Source organism: Ursus arctos, unplaced genomic scaffold, assembly GCF_023065955.2.
Source record: "Ursus arctos isolate Adak ecotype North America unplaced genomic scaffold, UrsArc2.0 scaffold_9, whole genome shotgun sequence".
Lineage (NCBI taxonomy): Eukaryota > Metazoa > Chordata > Mammalia > Carnivora > Ursidae > Ursus > Ursus arctos.
Window position 1 is genome coordinate 66671494 of NW_026623111.1, and position 21181 is coordinate 66692674.

The 21181-nt window shown below is 37.0% G+C and overlaps 1 protein-coding gene and 1 long non-coding RNA gene across 3 annotated transcripts in view; one reads left to right on the forward strand and one right to left on the reverse strand.

Annotated features, from left to right (window-relative positions):
• ARHGAP24 (Rho GTPase activating protein 24) overlaps positions 1–21181 on the forward strand; it is a 484560-nt gene that overhangs the window by 157694 nt on the left and 305685 nt on the right. The window lies entirely within an intron of this gene.
• On the reverse strand, positions 7051–20712 carry LOC113263184 (uncharacterized). Its single transcript, XR_003319084.4, has 3 exons — positions 20470–20712; positions 10259–10327; positions 7051–10044 (listed from the first exon to the last, which is right to left on the reverse strand). It is a non-coding gene; the product is annotated as an uncharacterized LOC113263184 (long non-coding RNA).

The window sequence follows — 21181 nt, forward strand, 5'->3', positions numbered from 1 at the left end:
GGGTGGAAAATGTGGACTGATTTGTGGAAGTTTTTGTAGTAAAAATGACAGGACTTGCTAATGGATTAAATTAGATAAGAGATTTGAGGCCACTGGGGAATTGGGAAAACTTCGAAGTTTTTCCAAATTTTTCCTTTGCTGTATTCACCTACGTGGAAAGGGCATGCAATTTGTGATTCAGTTTATTTTTTATAATTATAAAAATGATGTTTAAAGCCTTAAGATGTAAGTTGAGAAATTCTTCATGATACCAGATTTTCATTTTTAAATTTTCTTTTCTAGCCTTTATCCCAAAGTAGTTTTCATAATTCGTAGTATACCCATACTTGAATTTTTCTGTTTTCACTTAATAATAGGCCATAAGTGGTCTTACATCATTTCTATATAATTCAATAATTTTGATGACTGCATGCATCTATATTCTCTCAAGGCCATATCTTTAATTAAATAAATCATTTTCCATTATTAGTTATTTCTCTAAGAGTAATAAAAAATATTGACTAAACCAGACCTGATTTTTAAAAGGATGCTTTTGATCTTTCAAAATTAGACACAATATTAACAGGTGGGCTTAGAGATGTGAAAATCAATAAAAAAAATTGGAAAGTGAACAATTTAATGTCTTTCTCAGAAAACTCATTTCTTAGCATAGTTTATAATCTGAGAATTTTAAAATGCTGCTGAAACTGGCCTATCGTTTCGCTTGCTCACTTCAATAAGTTTTTTTTAGTGTTAGAGCAAAACGACTTTATGTTACATGCTATATTACAATGAAAAAATTTAATGACAATGTTCATATTAGAGATTTTTAAACATGTTCTGCATTTATTTGTTATTTAATAATAAGATAGTAAGTAATTAGATGATTTTTGACATGTTTACCTTGTGGTATCTTTAGTGAAATGTCAGTTTAACAAAAATGATAGTAATAGTACTCCATATAACGAAATAGAGTTACTAGTCAGGGACAGTTGCACATTTATTATCCCGCAACATTATTTTATCGATTTAGCCTATGAAATGGGATATAATTCAGAACACAAAATCGTATTTCTTAAAGAAATCCATGAGAAGTTGATCCATCACTAGAATATAAATTAAGGTTTTCAGAGATCATTAGTACTGGCATTCCCATTTTATGTGTTTCTTGTGTCTAGAATTTTTATCAAGGCAAACATTTTTTAAAGCACAATGAAAATGCTCACATCTGCAGAAGTAGTTAATGATGATGAAAATGAAGAAGGAGAAATTTTAAGCTTTGTAGTAAGAATTGCTGAGTTCTTTTAGCACCAGTTCTTGAGATATGAGGGATAACTCTCCTTTCCTCCAATCAATAATGTTACACAAATGTAAGAGAAGTTGTGTGTCTGTTTGAGAGATGCAGAAACTGTAGCCTTTGGGAAGCCAAGTGGGGGTGGTGTGTTTGGTGCACCTTGCATTACATATGGCAATCGTTGTACAGTTGGTCTGTCTTGATTGGTTGGGTAGAGTAAAGGAGGAACTTGGAAAGATCTTATGTGATGATTGTAACAAGAATTTTTGTTTATTTCTTGGTTTAGACTGGGGCATAAGTTTGTTTTCTTTGTTACTTTTTGGTTTTGTGTTGATTTGTTTTGAATATTAATTTTTCCTCAAGGTGTTAAGAGCTCTTGAGATATATTATAAGCGTATAATAGTACAATTTTCCCCTAAAATGATACTCATAATGATGAATCTGTGACTTCAAGACAAGGCTAAATTATGTCCAAAGGCAGAGGGGAGTCTGATAAAATTTCCAAGCAAAAATAATAATACATACTGAAAAATTACTGTGTTCAAATGTGTGACCTTTGATTATACAGAACTGAATAAAACAAGAACCCATCACTGTTGCAGAGAAGTCATTTTATATTTTCTGCACATGAATAATGATAGAATCATTGGATTTTCTATATTAATTATGAAAATTTGATACAGGGACCTAGAGAAGTCCCTTTATGTATGATGTGGTAAAAAAAAAAAAAAAACTTAGAAAAAGCTAAACAAGATGAAAGTTACTTTGAGTAGATGTAGTCGCTCTGGATTTGCACTGCCCTTTACAGTAACTATTAGCCATATATGGTTATTTAAACATAATTTAAATAAAATTAAGAATTCACTTCTCCAGTTGTACTCTCTATATTTCAAATACTCAATAGCCACACATGCTTCGGGACTACTCTATTGGACAGTACAGATTATAGACTATTTCCACCGTGGCAAAACATTCTTTTGGACACTGCTTTTCTAGATGCGATTTATACATACATATTCCTTCACCTCTTATTTTATTATTATTATTTTTTAAAGATTTTATTTATGTATTTGAGAGAGAGTGTGTGAGAGAGAGAGCAGGAAAGAGAGAGAGAACAGGCAGGGGTTAGGGTTAGAGGGAGAAGCAGACTCCTCATCAAGCAGGGAGCTCGATGTGGGACTCAATCCCAGGACCCTGGGATCATGACCTGAGCTGAAGGCAGATGCTTAACTGACTGAGCCACCCAGGTGCCCTTATTTTATTATTATTAATAATTATAAATATACAGAAGTAGAGCTAACATTTTGGTACTGGAGTATAAATCAGAAAAATGTGTATTTTAACACACACACATATATATTTTTTGTGGATAGTTAAAATAATCCTATAATGTAGATCTTATTACTCTACATATGAGGAAACCATGACCATGATGGAAAAGCTAGTAGTTGTTAAAGATAGGATTTATATCCAGGCCTCTCTCATATATATACCATGTATATGTACTTTTTTAAATAAATGAATTAATGAACAAAAATAAACATTTTTTAGCCACACTTTGAAAACAGAAAATCTGAAGCTATTATCTAACTGATGGAAATCTATGTTCTACAGAATGGGAGCAGGAGGATGGGAAGCACCGGGGCTCTAGATCCTTATAATAGCTATTGACACTTTAAAATGTATATTATTATATAGTCAGATTCATGACAACAGGTATTATATAATGTTATGTGAACGGGTACATGTACACATGTGTACTTTGTATGTTACTTTAGAATTAATAACTGAAGATTGGAGGATATAAATCTTGAATATAAGAAAAAATTGTGTAGGGTGCCTGAGTAGCTCAGTTGTTAAGCATCTGCCTTTGGCTCAGGTCTTGATCCCAGGGTCCTGGGACCAAGTCCTATGTCTGGCTCCCTGCTCCGCAGGGAATCTACTTCTCCCTCTGCCCCTCCCCCCACTCATTCTCTCAATCTCTTTCTCTCTCTCTCCCTCTCAAATAAATAAATAAAATCTTTAAAGAAATTGTGTAAGTAATAATTTATACAGAGTACTAATTAAACTGAATATAGAACATGAACTATAGTTTCATATGATACCCTGTATTTAATTTTTTGTCATTTATTGGCACAGAAGAGTTTGTCATTCAATTAACAATGCTTATTCTGAAAATATTTTGGATATTTTTCATTAATAACATAAAAGTTTTCAGGCAGCTTTTTTAGGCCTATGTGGGCTTACGAACATTCTTTGCTACAACATGGTATTCAAAGTAGGTTACTTACAGTCAGATTGCAAGAGCTATCTATGCTCAGGAGCATAGGGTGATAAATGCCCTCACAATTAGTTAAGTATTTTCCGTGAATATTCTTATATCTGATGGACATTTTATCAGGTTTATTATACAATCATACTATTTTAGTATGGCTATCGAGTAGTGTCCTTTGGGGACTTGCTACTGCAAAATAACTTTCATGTGAAATGAGTCAAATAGGACATTTTAATTTGTATTTATTTTAATAACTGATTCAGTCTAATAACTGCCAAAGAAAATTCCTATGCATAACTCTTGATCATAGACATCGAAGCTTTAAAATGGAAGGTTGGTTAGACAATGCCTCGAGAGAATAAGTGTAATGTACGCTTGAAGAAAATATTTGAAATTTTTATCAGATAAAATAAAGCAGTTTCACTCAGCAGCTAATGAGAAGTCACCTTTTATTGAGTTGCTTTCCAATAGAATAAATATGCTCTTTCTGTAACTGCTGGATGAATTCAAGTTGCAAAATGCAGTTCTAAGAATTTGCCTGCAGCTATTACAACCTACATCCACTGTTATAATCCTATATTCTTGGGTCAAAGCATATTTTGTGAATTACTTACTTTTAGTAAAAGAAGATGGTGACCATAAACCCAAAACTATTTAGTATTCTGTAGAGACAGTTCTGAAATGAATTAAAAAACACTGTCTGTTATGAAATAAGAACAATAAACAATTTGTGTAACTACTGAATTTGAAACTATAATTAAAAATTTAAATGACATTTTAAGAAAGTGAGAATTTTTCATTTTGCCTGGAATGTTGTGGCATAAAAATCCTTCACATAAAACAACAGAAAGGTAAACAATATTTTGGAATCAATTAGTATGTCTTATATGAATGATTTAATAAAGCTTACGTTTAATCAGCTTTTTAAAAAGAGTTATGTATTTATTATGAGAGAGAGAGCATGAGTGCACAGGTGTGGGGGGGTGGGAAGAGGGAGAGAGAGAATCTGTAACAGACTTCCCACTGAGCGTGGAGCCTGACATGGGGCTCAGTCTCATAGACCTGAGATCATGACCCTGAGATCATGACCCGGAGATCATGACCTGAGCCAAAATCAAGAGTCGGTGCTTAACCGACTGAGTCACCTCTAGTTTTTTTTTTTCCCCTTAAGGAAAGCATGATAATCATGGCCTGTGGCCATACTTATCCATAGCTGTCATCTAGTTTCACACAATAGCGGCCTAACTAACGGTACTAGTGTTTAAAAAGCCTTTCTTGGGGCGCCTGGGTGGCACAATGGTTAAGCATCTGCCTTCGGCTCAGGGTGTGATCCCGGCGTTATGGGATCGAGCCCCACATCAGGCTCCTCCGCTATGAGCCTGCTTCTTCCTCTCCCACTCCCCCTGCTTGTGTTCCCTCTCTAGCTGGCTGTCTCTATCCTGTCGAATAAATAAAATCTTTAAAATAAATAAATAAATAAAAAGCCTTTCTCCTATCTTCATTCATTAAGATTTATTCTTGGCGAAGGTATGTATAGGTTGGTGAAAAAGTTCACAGCAACTTATGTAGAATACTACAAACTAGGGTCAAAACGTTTCAGTGGTGTTTTGGAACAATTTTCTATTGACTAGAACAGAGAAGATTTTTGTCTTGTTTTTATTTTATTCTTTGTTTTTAGATGTGAGTATTGCTGAATTTTGCATTCTCCTTAGCCTTTTCATCTCTTTCTGGGCTATGGCTACATTTCTCCATCTTTCCAAGCCTCCATTTATGTCCCCTATACAACTGGGAGAAGAATTTCTTGGAACTTATTCATGATTGTATTTTAATAAAGTGCTGTCAGGCATACTGAAACCTTCGAGGGAAGGTAATGCATTCTAAGTGGCCTACTCCGCTCTCCCTTTTGAATTCCATAAGATTTAAGGAGTTCTTCAAGGAAAGGAAAAACGCCTTCTTTCTCTTAACCCTTCCTTCTCAGAACTTGTCTGCTGAAAATTAACAGTGAATCTTAAAATCTAGCCAGCCATGAAATTTTCAATAGGTTTTTAAAGAAATATGAGAAATATGGGAAAATGGTCAAAAGAGAGTAATCTTTAGAAAACTTCATGTCAGCCTGCTCTCCGGGACAGAGTGTTAGGCAAATTAATGACTTTCCCTTCGAGGCATTTTCACAAGTGAATATATTCTCATTTGGTTGGCCAAGTACGAGTACTTCAGGGGGTAGATGATAACTATGAAAGAGGTTTTACAAAGTATAGCCCCCATTGGTCTCCATTTACAGTCACTTTCTCATTGGTCAATTTGTCAAAACTTTCTTTTTGCCACTGACAAAAGAAGAAACACACTCTTTACCTCTCCACTGCCCTTGTATATACTGTTTATACAGTTCGTTTTCAATAAATAAAACAGTTCAAGTGGTCACTTGTTCTAGTGAAAACCCCTGGTATCAACCCGTTATTCGTGGAACAAAGTAGAAACATTTTTATAAATATTATTCGGACCCCAAGTTACTATAGTGAAATGCCGTTCTGATACAGAATTAAGCCCACAATAAGCACCGAATAAATACCTGCTTTGCATTGATTATCTGAATGTAAAAGTACCTCATTATGCGAGAATGAATTTGGTGCAGCACCATAACCTTTAGACTCATTTTCCCAGAACCATCTTTCTAGAAATATTGGCATGTTCTCACACAGTTTAGTCATAAATATGAGCCATGGGGAATCTTGGAAGCCATTTTTTTTCTCAGTAGTTGGCCACGTCTTAGAGCTCCTTTTAACAGGCTCAGTGAGTACAGTGTTGGCAAGCACACGTGGGAAAGACAGGCCACCCTACCAGTGTGGTAAGCAGAGAAATTCAAGCCCTCTAGCCTCTCATATTTGACACTCAAAGAGGGAAATTAGGAGTAAAACTAATTAAAAATAAATACATTCCCTCATAAGCAAATTATATGAAAAATTGAACTGTTCTCAAGTGCTTTCAACCTTCCAGCAACTGAAGATATTTTCTGAGTGGTTCCTTTGGTTACTTTGGTTTAGCAAAAAAAAAAAAAAAAACCAGGAAAAGAAACGGTCCCAAGTATCAGTAGCATTGCTATCAGCTGAGGTCATCCAAGACAACAAAAGGGGAAAAGGTTCCTAGAAGAAAATGAAACTGTTGGGTTTCTTAAATTATCAGATGAATTACTTGGCAAAATCAAGCATTACACTTTGTACGTAGTTCATTGAAGTTTAAAAATTGATGTAGGTTGACTGAAGTAATGAAGAGATTTTGTGACTCTAGAAATTGTGTTAAGAAATATTAAGGTTCAACTGAATAACTTTTGTTGAAGATTTGTTTAATTTTAACTGATAAGCATGAGAAAAATCTAAAACATTTCCTTGGAGTTATGTAAGTGTGAAGGCAATAATTCGTATCACTTTGCTTGCCAATTTCAGGAACACTATAAGAAAAGTTATTCTGAGATCTCAAAATAGTTTCAAAAATGAAAATACACCAATCACAAAGAAAATATTTACATTTTAATTCTCCAAATTGAAAAACCAAATGTAAATAAATGGTTTTGAAAATCCCAAGAAGTTCCTTTGAGAATATCCAATAGTTATCCTAGAGAGGCTGTTTATTCAATATATTTTGTTTGAGAGCCTCTCAATAATATGCCAGGAACTATTCTTGGCCCTGAGGATAAATTAGTGAAAAAAGTAGACAGAAAGTACTTTCATCATGGAGCATAATGGGTAGAACCAGACAATAAACAAAATAAATAAGTAAATGATACAGTAAGATAATAGGTACTTTGGAGAAAAATATACCAGGGAAAGGGATAGACAGTGGGGATTGGAAGGAAGTCCCATTTTAAATCCATTTGTCAGGGATGGCCTCAGTGGGGGTGTGACATCTGAATAAAGACTTGAGGGAATGAGACTGCCAAGCAAAAGAAACAGCAGATACAAAGGCCCTGAGGCAGAATCCCACCTGAAGTATACCAAGAAGAACAAGGAGGTGATTAGAGTAGAATGAGATGACATCAGAAAAGCCATTTTAAGTGCCTCGACTTTACTCTTTGTGAGATAGAAAACCATTGGAAGATTTTGCAGAAGAGAAGTTTATAGCATTTTAATAGTGTCTGTCTGGCTAGTGTGTTCAAAATAGAATGAAGTAGCCAAGGGTGGAAGGAAGGGGACAGGTTAGGAGGCCCTTGAAGTAATCCAGGATTTGGACGATGGCAGTTTTGGATTAAGGCGGGGGTAGTGGAGGTGTGGGAAGTGCTTGTATGTCAAGTGTTTTGAAGCAGAGCCAATAGGATTTGCTAGGAGATTAATGTGGGATGTGAGAGCGATCCAAGTTAGTCATGACTCTAAGGCACTGGTTCTCAACTGGGGATGATGTTATGGCCGTGTCTGGAGACATACTGGGTTGTCACCACTGGGGAGGGTGTTACATGTATCTACTAGTGGAGGCAGATATGCTGCTTGATCTGTGATGGCCAGAACAGCTGTCTCCAACAGAAGATTACTGGGCCCTAAATGGCAACAATGCTGAGAAATTTTGCACTACTGATGAGAAACCAGACTAAGGTTTTTGGCCTGAGCAACTGGAAAGATGGAGTTGCCAGTGACAGAACGTGGAGGCTGCTGGTAGAGTAGTTTGGGAAAGTGAAATCAGGAATTCTGTCTCTTTCGGGTACCTGTTAGATTTTCAAGAGACCAGTTTCACATATTACAATGCTATAAAATAAAAACGAGATAATAGTTTATCCATTTTAAAATTATATTTAAATGGTTTCTTTAGAAATTAAATCCCTATGGCATAGAAATAGTGCCTCCAGCTATGCCCATGTCTTCAATAAGGCTGAACACAGGTTCCAATATCTCAGATGTTTAAGACAAGCATGAATATAGTATAGTATTACTTTTCTCCCTGCTGGTTCTAGTTGACTATTTGAAATAATATAGTTCTAATCTTAGAAAATTCTGTATTATCATGTTGATAAACACATTTTATGGCTAACAGATAAAAGTTTTAATTAATGTTTTTCCTAGTGCATTATAGTTCTGTCCTTTGACTCAGTCTGATTTTTTTGAAGGGGTAATTTTCACGCTAGAAAGACTGGAAAATGAGAGATTATGTGAAAGGAGACCCTCCCCCTTTACACGCTTTCTCTGTTTTGGATTCAGGGCTAATACCACACATTTCTCCAAGCAGCATTTCTGATAGCTTAGAAGATATCTTTTTGAAGCCATCCCTAAAAATAATTGGTTTCTTTTCACCTATTAGTCCTTTAAAATAGCTTCCTTTTCCCTTGAAACCCAGAATGCTTGCAGCTGAACAAGCAGCTACAAGGACAGTATGACTTGTTGCTAGGGGAAGTTGGCCTTATTACTTGTCAGCCAAGCTTGGTAGGTTATGTGGAAAAAATGGAATGTGCTTAACCTAAGATTTGAAAGTCTTTCAACTTTGTAGCTGAATGCCTAAAATTGAATTTCTTAATTAACTTCCAAGTTGTGACTGTCCCTCTCATTCTCTCCCTACATGCATTCCTTTCTCTAGAGGAAGAAGCTAATCAGTAATACCCTAGACCTGCCTACCAGCCACGAACCAAGGAAAACGTAGAAGCTAGTGATTTAATTCAGCTCACACTTTAGTTAACACTGCCCAATGTTTCCCACTTTTTGTTTCCAAGTGTCAATTTTTCTCTTGAAATACTGTGTTAAATTAGCTTTAAAACACATCTCTTATATAAACATAACAAAACAGTCAGAATGATTAATTCACAGCTACTGGTTTCAAAAACCCAGATGTCCAAGGCTGCAAGAAGTGAAATGGTGAGACTCGGTGAATTAATTTAAAAGAAAATTTGTACATGGGGATTTTTTAGAAAGCTGTTGGTAGACATAATCCTCTGTGTTATTTTTAGAGTTTCAGTTTCTAGCCCATTTGGTATTTTGAGAGTTTCAGTTCATCTTCACTTATACCACTTTTATTAAGACTTCAGAAATAGAAACAGTCATAGACAAATGCTATGATGCCTGTGGCTTCTGTTTTCTTATTTCTTATTAAGATATCTGAACTCAGACATTTGATCAGAAACATTACAAAAATGATCGATGCATGTTACAAACCTGGAGAAGCCATTAGGAGCATGCACAGATTTTGCTTTAAACGTGTTTTGTAACAAAATTGTTGTGTGGGCACATCATTTTGAAATTGAATATAGTGAATAGATAATAACAAAAATACAAAATACAGATTGTGACAAGTTAATAACAAGCAGAGAAACAGTACAGTTAACTGAAATTCAGTAGTTGGGGACTGAATCTAAAGATCCGAGCAAAGAGCAGGGCAACCCAATTTCTAGACTCTTCTGGTATAGCTTTTTCTCTGGTGGTCAAGAGAACATAGTCCACGACTCTTAATCCATTACAGCTTGCTTATTAAGTCATCTTATGTTCCTCCTTTGTTTTGTTTCTTTAGAATTGCAAATTTTCAGAAACTGTAAGATACATGAAAGTTCGATTTAATTTATTAAATATACAGGTTCTGCCTAATTTCCCATTTATTTTCTATTCTTCCCTTAACGTCCATTAATTATCTTACTGAATTCTATATCAGTAAGCTAATTGTGTGTTTCTGTATCCAGTGTCCTAAAGAATCCAATTACCATAAAAGGCAGAAAAAAATCTACCTGAAAGACAGAAGTTTCTTACCTGTTGGCTTGCTGTCTGATTCTCTTGAGGTTTCCAACAATTGTTTAACCTCTTTTTCCTCATGTATGTCTAGAAACAAAGATAAAGAAATACACTTAGATTGAAGTTAAAGAGTTTGGAACACGTAAATATTGTCTGTTGTAGGGGTAAATAAGTAAATAACTGCTGAGGAGGAAGGAGTTAAGATGGCGGAGGGGTAGGTGACCCTAATTTCATCTGGTCCCTGAAATTAAGCTAGGTAGTTATCAAATCATTCTGAACACCTGCAAAACCAATTGGAGATATGAGAAAATAATTGCTGCAATTCTCCAAATAGAAAAGCAACCACTTTTTGGAAGGTAGGGGGTGTATTGGAAGATATGGCGGAGGGGAGGGAGCTTGCTTAAGGAGGCTATAGCAAAGTGTTATAAGCAGCAGAGTGCTTAATAAGAGATTTTAGGAGTCTGCTACAATGGGGGACATCCCTGGCTTAAATGTGCTCAAGTGGCAAAGCAGGGTGGAATCCCATGTGGGACAGCATGGTCTCAGCATCCCCAGGGTCACAAGAAGAATGGGGGTGCCTGAGTGCAGCGGAGTTCCCAGGCATCAGAGCGGGGAAGCCGGCTGGAAACAGCAATTCTAGGTGCCCTCTTTCTGCTCGGTGTTGCCGTAAACTGCGATCTGCTGCGCGGTCACACAGCCGCTCTTCAAGCAGGCGCCCAGAAAAAGGCAGCAGCTGGGCAGGAGGAACAGCTTGGGTGCAGGCCTCAGGAGTACATAAAGTTGGGAGACTTGAAACTGGGTCGCGTGCCTGAGATGAAAATGCTCAGTCACAGGCTGAGTAAACAGAGTTCGGAGGGAAACCAGGGAGATTGACTGCTTTTCTGTGAGGGCTCACAGAAGAGTGGGGGGAGCGAACTTTCAGCTCTGGGGCTAGAGATCTGGACGCGGCCATTTTCATCCCCCCAATTGGTGCCAAGAGCCTTCAGGGAGCAGAACAACACCACATAGTGAAATGCAGAGCAGCTTACACTGAGCCTGGCCCCTGGCAAGGAGGCACAATTCCTCCAGGGCAAGGACACCTGAGAATCAGCACAACGGGCACCTCCCTGTGAAGACCAGCAGGAACAACTCGCTAGCACCAAGTTTACTGATCAAAGAGAACTGCAGAACTTCAGCTCTTGGGGAAAACAGTATATAGCATTTGTGGGGTTTTTTAAATTATTTTTATTCTTTAGTCTTTAAGTTTTATTTTTTTTCAGCTATTTTGTTTTTTCAATTTTTTAATAATTTTTTAATTTTTACTTTTATACATACGTAATATATGTATATTTTATTTTTGGTTTCCTTTCATTGTATTTTAGTTTACTTCTGTGTATACACACACACACACACACACACACACACACTATATATATATATAACTTTTTCTTCCTTTCCTATTTTGGAATCTAGTTCCTTTTAACAAACAGACCAAAATACACCCAGGAGTTTATTGTTTTGTTCTGTTTTACTTTTTAAATTTTTTCTTGTTTTGATTTGTTTGTGTTTTCTTCTGTTTTGTTTGTTTGTTTTCTGGTGTTTTTATTTTTGTCTTTTCTCTCTCTTCCTTCTATTTGTTTCTGGACAAAATGATGAGATGGAGAAATTCACCCCAAAATAAAGAACAGGAGGAAGTACTCACTGCCAGGGGTTTAATCAATATGGATATAAGTAAGATGTTGAAAGTAGATTTCAAAACAAAATTATAAAGATACTAGCTGGGCTTGAAAAAAACATAGAAGACACTAGAAAATCCTGTACAGTAGAAATAAAAGAAGCAAAATATAATCAGGCCAAAATTAAAAATGCTATTATTGAGAGGCAGTCAAGAATGGAGGCTCTAACAGCAAGGATAAACAATGCAGAAGAGAGAGTCAGTGATATAGAAGGCAAAATGATGGAAAATAAGGAACGAGAAAAAGAGAAAAACAACTACTGGATCACAAAAGGAGACTTTAAGAAATCAGGGATACTGTAAAGCATAATAACAGTCAGATAGTAGGCGTTCCAGAAAATGAAGAGAGAAGGGGGGCGGCATAAGGTTTATTTGAACAAATTATAGATAAGAAATTCCCTAATTGGGGGAAAGAAACTGGCATTCAAGTCCAGGAGGCACAGAGAACCCCCCTCAAAATCAATAAAAATAGGTCAACCCATGGACATGTAATAGTGAAGCTTGCAAATTTCAGAGATAAAAAGAAAATCCTGAAAGCAGCTCAGGACAAGAGATCCTTAACCTACCAGGGTAGAAACATAAGGCTTGCAGCAGACCTGTCCACAGAGACCTGGAAGGCCAGAAAGGACTGGCATGATATATTCAATGTGCTAAATGGCAAAAATATGCAGCTAAGAATATTTATCTAGCAAGACTTTAATTCAGAATAGAAGGAGACATAAAGAGTTTCCAGGACAAACAAAACTAAAAGAATTCATGAACACTAAACCAGCCTTGCAAGAAATATTAAAGGGGATCCTTTGAGCAGAGAGAGAGCCTAAAAGTAACAAAGACCGGAAAGGGACACAGACAATCTACAGGAACAGTGACTTTCCAGGTAATACAATGGGACTAAATTCACATCTTTCAATAATTACTCTGAATGTAAGTGGACTAAATGCTCCAGTCAAAAGACATAGGGTATCAGATTGGACTAAAAAAACCAAGACCCATCAATATGCTGTCTACAAGAGATTCATTTTAGATCCAAAGACACCTCCAGATTGAAAGCGAGGGGTTGGAGAACCATTTATCATGCCAATGAACATCAAAAGAAAGCTGGAATAGCAATTCTTATATCAGACAAACTGGATTTTAAACCAAAGACTGTAATAAAAGATGAAGAAGGACACTATATCATAATAAAAGGGTCTATCCAACAAGATCTAACAACTGTAAATATTTATGCCCCTAGCTTAGGAGCAGCCAAATATATAAACCAATTAATAACAAAATTAAAGAAACACATTGATAATAATACAATAATAGGAGGGGACTTTAACACCCCCCTCACAGCAATGGACAGCTCATCTAAGCAGAAGACCAATAAGAAAAAAAGGCTTTGAATGACACCCTGGACCAGATGAACTTCACAGATATATTCAGAGCATTCCATCCTAAAGCAACAGAATACACGTTCTTCTCAAGTGCACATGGAACATTCTCCAGAATAGATCACATACTGGGTCACAAATCAGGTCTCAACTGGTACAAAAAGACTGAGATTATACCATGCATATTTTCAGACCACAATGAACTCAATCATAAGAGAAAATTCGGGAGGAACACAAATACATGGAGGCTAACGAGCATCCAACTAAAGAATGAATGAGTATACCAGAAAATTAAAGAAGAATATAAAAAATACATGGAAACAAATGAAAATGAAAACACAACAGTTCAGAACCACTGGGATGCAGCAAAGGTGGTCCTAAGAGGGAAGTATATAGCAATACAGACCTTTCTCAAGAAACAAGAAAGATCTCAAATAAACAACCTAACCTTACATGTAAAGGAGTTGGATAAAGCAAAGAAAGTCTAAATCCAGCAGGAGAAGAGAAATAAAGATTAAAGCAGAGGTCAATGATATAGAAATCACAAAACAGTAGAACAGATCAACAGAACTAGGAGCTGCTTCTTTGAAGGAATTAATAAGATCAATAAACTCCTAGCCAGGGGCTCTATCAAAAAGAAAAGAGGAAGGACCCAAATAAATAAAATCATGAATTAAAGAGGAGAGATCACAACCAACACCAAAGAAATATAAACAATTATAAGAGAATATTATATGCCAACAAATTAGGGAATCCGACAGAAGTGGATGCATTCCTAGAAACACATAAACTATCAAAACTGAAACAGGAAGAAATAGAAAACCTGAACAGACCCATAATCAGCAAAGAAATTAAAGCAGTAATCAAAAATCTCCCAACAAACAAGAGTTCAGTGCCAGGTGGCCTCCCAGTGGAATTCTACCAAACATTTAAAGAGGAATTAATACCTATTCTTCTGAAACTATTTCAAAAAATAGAAATGGAAAGAAAACTTCCAAACTCATCCTATGAGGACAGCATTACCTTGATTCCAAAACCAGACAAAAATCCCACCAAAAAGAAGAATTACAGACCAATATCCCTGATGAACATGGATTCAAAAACTCTTACCAAGAAACTAGCTAATCTGATCCAATAGTACATTAAAAGGATTATTCACCACGACCAAGTGGGATTTATTCCTGGGCTGCAAGGTTGATTCAGCATCCACAAATCAATCAATGTGATACACCACATTAATAAAAGAAAGGACAAGAACTATGTGATCCTCTCAATAGATGCAAAAAAAGCATTTGACAAAGTACGGCATCCTTTCTTGATAAAAACTCTTCAGTATAGGGATAGAGGGAACACACCTCAATATCATAAAAGCCATATATGAAAAACCCACAATGAATACCATCCTCAACAGGGAAAACCTGAGAGTTAGTCCCTTAAGGTCAGGAACATGCCAGGGATGTCCACTTTCACCACTCTTGTTCAACATTGTACTGGAAGTCTAGCTTCAGCAATCAGACAACAAAAAGAAATAAAAGACATCCAGATATGCAGAGAAGAAGTGAAACTCTCACTCTTCACAGATGATATGATACTCTATGTGGAAAACCCAAAAGACTCCACCCCAGAATTGCTAGAACTCATACAGGAATTTAGCAAAGTGGAAGGATATAAAATCAATGCACAGAAATCAGTTGCATTTCTATACACTAACAATGAGGCAGAAGAAAGAGAAATCAAGGAATCCATCCCATTTACAATTGCACCAAAATCCATAAGATACCTAGGAATAAACCTAAGCAAAGAAGTAAAGAATCTGTACTCTGAAAACTATAGAACACTTATGAAAGAAATTGAGGAAGACACAAAGAAATGGAAAAATGTTCCATACTCATGGGTTTGAAGAACAAATATTGTTAAAATGTCTATGCTTGCCAAAGCAATCTATACACTCAATGCAATCTCTAGCAAAGTACCACCAACATTTTTCACAGAGCTGGAACAAACAATCCTAAAATTTGTATGGGACCAGAAAAAGACCCTGGGTAGCCAAAGGAATGTTGAAAAAGAAAACCAAAGCTGGTGGCATCACAATTCTGGATTACAAAGCTGTAATCATCAAGACAGTATGGGAGTGGCACAAAAACGGACACATAGATCAGTGGAACAGAATAGAGAACCCAGAAATGGACCCTCAACACTATGGTCAACTAATCTTCGACAAAGCAGGAAAGAATATCCAATGGAAAAAAGACAGTCTCTTCAACAAATGGTGCTGGGAAAATTGGACAGCCACATGCAGAATAATGAAATTGGACCACTGTCTTACAGCATACACAAAAATAGACTCAAAATGGATGAAAGACCTAAATGTGAGGTAGGAAACCATCAAAATCCTAGAGGAGAACACAGGCAGCAACCTCTTTGACCTCAGCCACAGCAACTACTCACTAGGCAACTACTCACCAAAGGCAAGGGAAACAAAGGCCAAAATAAATTTTGGGGACTTCATCAAGAAAAAAAGCTTTTGCACAGCAAAGGAAACAGTTGACAAAACTAAAAGGCAACCTATGGAATGGGAGAAAATATTTGCAAATGTCTTATCGGATAAAGAGCTAGTATCCAAAATCTATTTATCAAACTCAACACCCAAAAAACAAAAAATCCAGTTAAGAAATGGGCAGAAGACATGAATAGACATTTCTTCAAAGAAGACATACGAATGGACAACAGACACATGAAAAGATGCTCAACATCACTCATTATCAGGGAAATAGCAAATCAAAACCACAGTGAGGTATCACCTCACACCAATCAGAATGGCTAAAATTAATAAGACAGGAAACAACAGGTGTTGGCGAAGATGCAGAGAAAGGGGAGCCCTTTTACACTGTTGGTGGGAATGCAAGCTGGTGCAGCCACTCTGGAAACAGTATGGAGGGCCCTCAAAAAGTTGAAAATAGAGCTACCCTAGGACCCAGCAATTGCACTACTAGGTATTTACCCCAAAGATACAAATGTAGTGATCCGAAGGGGCACCTGCACCCCCATGTTTATAGCAGCAATGTCCACAATAGCCAAGCTATGGAAACAGCCCAGATGTCCACCCATAGATGAATAGATAAAGAAGATGTGGTATCTATATACAGTGGAATATTACTTAGCTATCAAAAAGAATGAAATCTTGCCATTTGCAGCACCATGGGTGGAACTAGAGGATATTATGCTAAGTGAAATAAGTCAGGCAGAGAAAGACAAATACCATATGATTATACTCATATGTGGAATTTAAGAAACAAAACAGATGAACACAGGGGAGGGGAAGGAAAAATAAAATAATACAAAAAGAGAGGGAAACAAACAATAACAGACTCTTAACTCTTAGGAAAAAAACACGGTTGCTGTAGGGGAGGCTGGTGGGGGGGGATGGGGTAACTGGGTGATGGGCATTAAGGAGGGCACTTGCTGTAATGAGCACTGGGTGTTATATGCAACTGATGAATCACTGAATTCTACCTCTGAAACTAATAATACACTATATGTTAATCAAATTTAAATTAAATAAATGCAAAGCTTTTCTTAAGTGGTTGAGTAACATAAATCCTAAAGGTATTTTAAAAATGAAAAAAATTATGGGGCACCTGGGTGGCTCAGTCGATTAAGCATCTGACTCTTGATTTCGGCTCAGGTCATGATCTTAGGGTGTTGAGACTGAGCCTCATGTTGGTTTCTGCCCTAAGCAGGCTCCCTGCAAGCCTGCTTAGTATTCTTTCTCTCTATCTTTCTCTTCCCCCACCCCCTGTGTGCACTCGCACTCTCTCTCTCTCAAAAAAAAAAAAAAAAAAAAAAAAAAGCAAGAAAGGAAAAGAAAAAAATTATACATCTCAAGGCTTATTCAAATGCTGGTTGAGATGATCTCTTCAGTTTAGTGGCACTCCTTGACTTCCTGATAGTAAAAAGAAACAGGAGTCAGAATATAATAAATTTCTTATTAAAGTATGTTTGACTCATTTTCTCCTCAGTATTTTAGCTAATTTACCCCAATCCTTTGCCTAGACTTTCACTAGACTTGTAATTTTCTCTATCATCATATCAAAAACCATTAAAATGGCATACAGTTTTACTACACTCATTCATTCATTCATTCTATTCTACAACTAGTGACTGAAAACTTACTGTGTGTGGGCAGTGAGCTAGCTACTGGAGGTATTAAGAAAATAAAATATTCTACCCACAAGAAGCTGACGGGGAAAATGAAAGAGAGCAGGGAAGTTGATAGACAATTAGAGTGCATTTGCAAATGGCTATATAAGTACAGGCAAGTCCAGGTTACTCTAGTAGCACATAGAAGGGGCTAATGGCAACTTCCCAGAAGAAATAACCTCTAATCAGAGATCAAAAGGTGAATTGGGGTTAGCTGGAAACAGAGAAGAAGTGACTGTCCTGGCAAAGAGCCTGGGATTTTGAAAATCTTGCTTTGCCTGAGCTTGAGGGGGAAAGCCTTAGGAAATAAAGCTGTGGGTGTAGGAAGGTGGTCTTTCATGATGGGCTTCGGGAACCCACCCACATTAGACTTGGAACTTGATCCAGAGAAAATGGGTTTAAGTGTTTAAGCTGTGAACTAAAGTGTTGGATCAGCCTGTCAGAAGGATTACTCTGGTTCTAGTTTTGGAGGAAAAAAGGAGGGGCAAAGACCAAAGTGAAGGCGGTTAGGCTGGTGAAGTAATCAAGGGGAAAGGAGTGGGTGAGGGGAACTAAGGTCTGGAAAGTGGATAGACTTAGATTTTACACGTAGTGAGACAATTTCTAACATTCCCATGTATATTCTGCCTTTCTTAAGACTCTCACAGCTGCCATTTTGTCACTAAGTGACAGGATTTACTCTGAAATGCGTGGTGGTCACAGCAGCAGTGACCATGCTTCTTATTCATGGTTGGGTCCAAGAACATCGAGCCTTCAAAATCTACCTGTTTTTCTCTCTCCCTGGGTGAAATTGCCTCAGAACTCAACCTACACTTCCAAGGTAGGTTATCTAGAGAGACAGCATGATTTTATTTAATTGAGGAAGTCTGGCCGTAATGTGAAGTTTCACTACCCTATAAGCCTAATTTAGGTTTCAGGGCCATGCTGTCAACATATTATGGTAACACATCTCACTAAAAATCCATAGCCCAGGGGCACCTGGGTGGCTCAGTCAGTTAAGTGTCTGCCTTTGTCTCAGGTCATGATCCCAGGGTCCAGGAATCAAGCCCCATGTTGGGCTCTCCGCTCAGCAGGAGCCTGCTTCTCCCTCTCCCTGCCTCTCCCCCTGCTTGTACTCTCTCTCTCTCTCTCTCTGTCAAATAAATAAATAAAATCTTAAATAAACAAACAAAGAAACAAAAAACCTTTAAAAAAACCTAAGTTTAAAAATAAATAAATGTATTGATTAATTAATAAAAATTCACAGCCCGCATTATTTGGAGAACGGGGGATGACTGCAGGTAAACAGACCCATCTTGATCACACTTTACATTTTGCTAGACATCACATGAGAAGAGAAAGTTGAAAAGAGAAATACAGAGATGGTGTTGGCAGAAGGAAGTGCTGTTGCAAAAAAGAAAAGACCACCAAAATGCAAAACTATAAGACTTGCAGAAGAAAACAGGAGGAGATCTTGTCACTCTGGATAGGCAAAATTTTTTTTAGAGAGGATGCAAAGAGTACAAAGGATAAAATATTTAAAAGTGGATTTCATCACAATTAAAAACCTTTGCTCCTTGAACATTGCTGTTAAGAAAATAACAAGCCAAACCATAAACTGGGACAAAATAATGGCAGGATACATATCTGATAAATGGTTCTGTATCCAAAATATACGAGGAACTTTTACAACTTGGTAAGACAGACAACTCAATAATAAATGAAAAAAAAAAGACCGCCAATAAAAAATATGTATGTATGTATAATGTTTGTACATAATGTATGTAAAATATACCTGTATCTATGTGTATGCATGTGATTTACTTGACATAAATTGTTAGAACTGCAGCTTGCCCTCGGTGTTTGAAATTGTGAAATCTTAAGTGCTATATTAGCCTATTCAAATAAAAACACTGCAAGTCACCAACACTGCAAACATGCAAATGTATAATCTGGGTAAAAAGATTAAAAGGTAGCCTGCATTGGCCCTGTACTTTCAAACATACAGTACACAGGTTTTTCTGTGTAATACATTAGAAGATTCAAGCAAATCATATATTTTAGTGGCCCTAACTATCCATAGGAGATAATGATAGAAAAATATTTTAATGCATCTACTTCCTCACATGAGGATATTATAATGAAAAACATGATCAAATATGTAGATATTTTCAGTAATTCAGGAAAAATAAATTCAATATGTTGGTGAACTAGGTTCTCCAACTATATAGGAAAATATGTCAGCACCCTTTATTGGGGCCTCGGGACAGATCCCCAGAACACTGATTCTTGGAGGGGGGCCAGGAAAAGTAGAAGGAGAAGAGAACGGATGTGAAGCCGTGGAAAGTAATTTCTGTCTGGGTTGGGATGGGGTGGCTGCAAACTCTGATTCTGTCCCAAGAATGGTTTCTTCTACTTGAATATTCGGTAACTCGGCCACTTTTCTATCCAACAAGCTTCTCAGTTTGTTTGGCTGCGTCAAGCTGCTGAATACAGACCATAGCGCTGAGTGGTTCCAGCAGAGAGAGGGAAGAAGATTGGGGAAAATTCTCTGAGGATGCCTTTTTACTATCCTCCTAGCCTTTAAAGGAGGACAGAGTGATTCTGTTTGACATTTACTTGACATAAATTGTTAGAATTGCAGCTTGCCCATGGTGTTTGGAATTGTGAAATCTTAGTAAGTGCTGTGTTAGCCAATTCAAATAAAACCACTCCCAAATCACCAACATTGCAAACAAAGAAGAAAGCAGTAGGGAAATATTAAATTAATACCTTCTTAGTCTCCTACATAATTTACATTCTGAACCCAATCAACTAAGCAGGTGAGAATTTGAACTCACTTTCTTCTTTCTTCTCCACCCCATGTCCCCTTTTTTGGGGAATGGTGTCACCAAAAAGAATGTAATTTTAAATCATCAGTTTCTAGTGATCTAATTCCCATCATTTCTCTTAAGTCTACTTACCTTGCTTGCTGCCACGTCCTCAGGAATTCATTCATTCTTGCCTGCAATTCTGCATTGGCTCTGAAACCACTCCTTGCCTAGTATCTCTTATCACTTGCAACATTTCCCTTCACATTCCTCACAAAGGGACCTACCAACCAACACTCAAGCGCATTATGGCTTTCCCCTCACAAAGGGACCTACCAACCAACACTCAAGCTCATAATTCTTCAGTGGTTCCTAGGAGCCTAAAGCAGTTCTAAAGCAGGGACAGACAACATGACCTGTGGATGTTTAAGAAAATCTAAGTGAAAGGCTTCATCCCAAAATGACGAAATTGGAATCTCTTGAGTTTGGGCCCAGGTGAGTGTTTGCCAAAGGATCTCTAGGTCATACACAGTTAAGAACAACTGTTTTACAAGATAAACTCTAAATTATTTTGTATGGCATACAGAGCCCTTCATTATTTGCACCGTCCTAGACATTCTTGGACGACACCTTATATTTTGGTTCATCAATTCTGAACTCCTTTTAGTTCGAGGAACACATTTTTCTTTTATGCCTTGGTGCTTTTGCACTTGATGTTACCTTTGACTAGACTGCCCTTTCCTTGAATCATCCTACCTATCTTTCTAGCTTTTATTTCTCTAAGCCTTTCTGCCCTTCTCAGCAAAAATTAAATGATCTGTTTTCTGTATTCCTATTATACTTTGTCCATTGGTCAATTATAAAA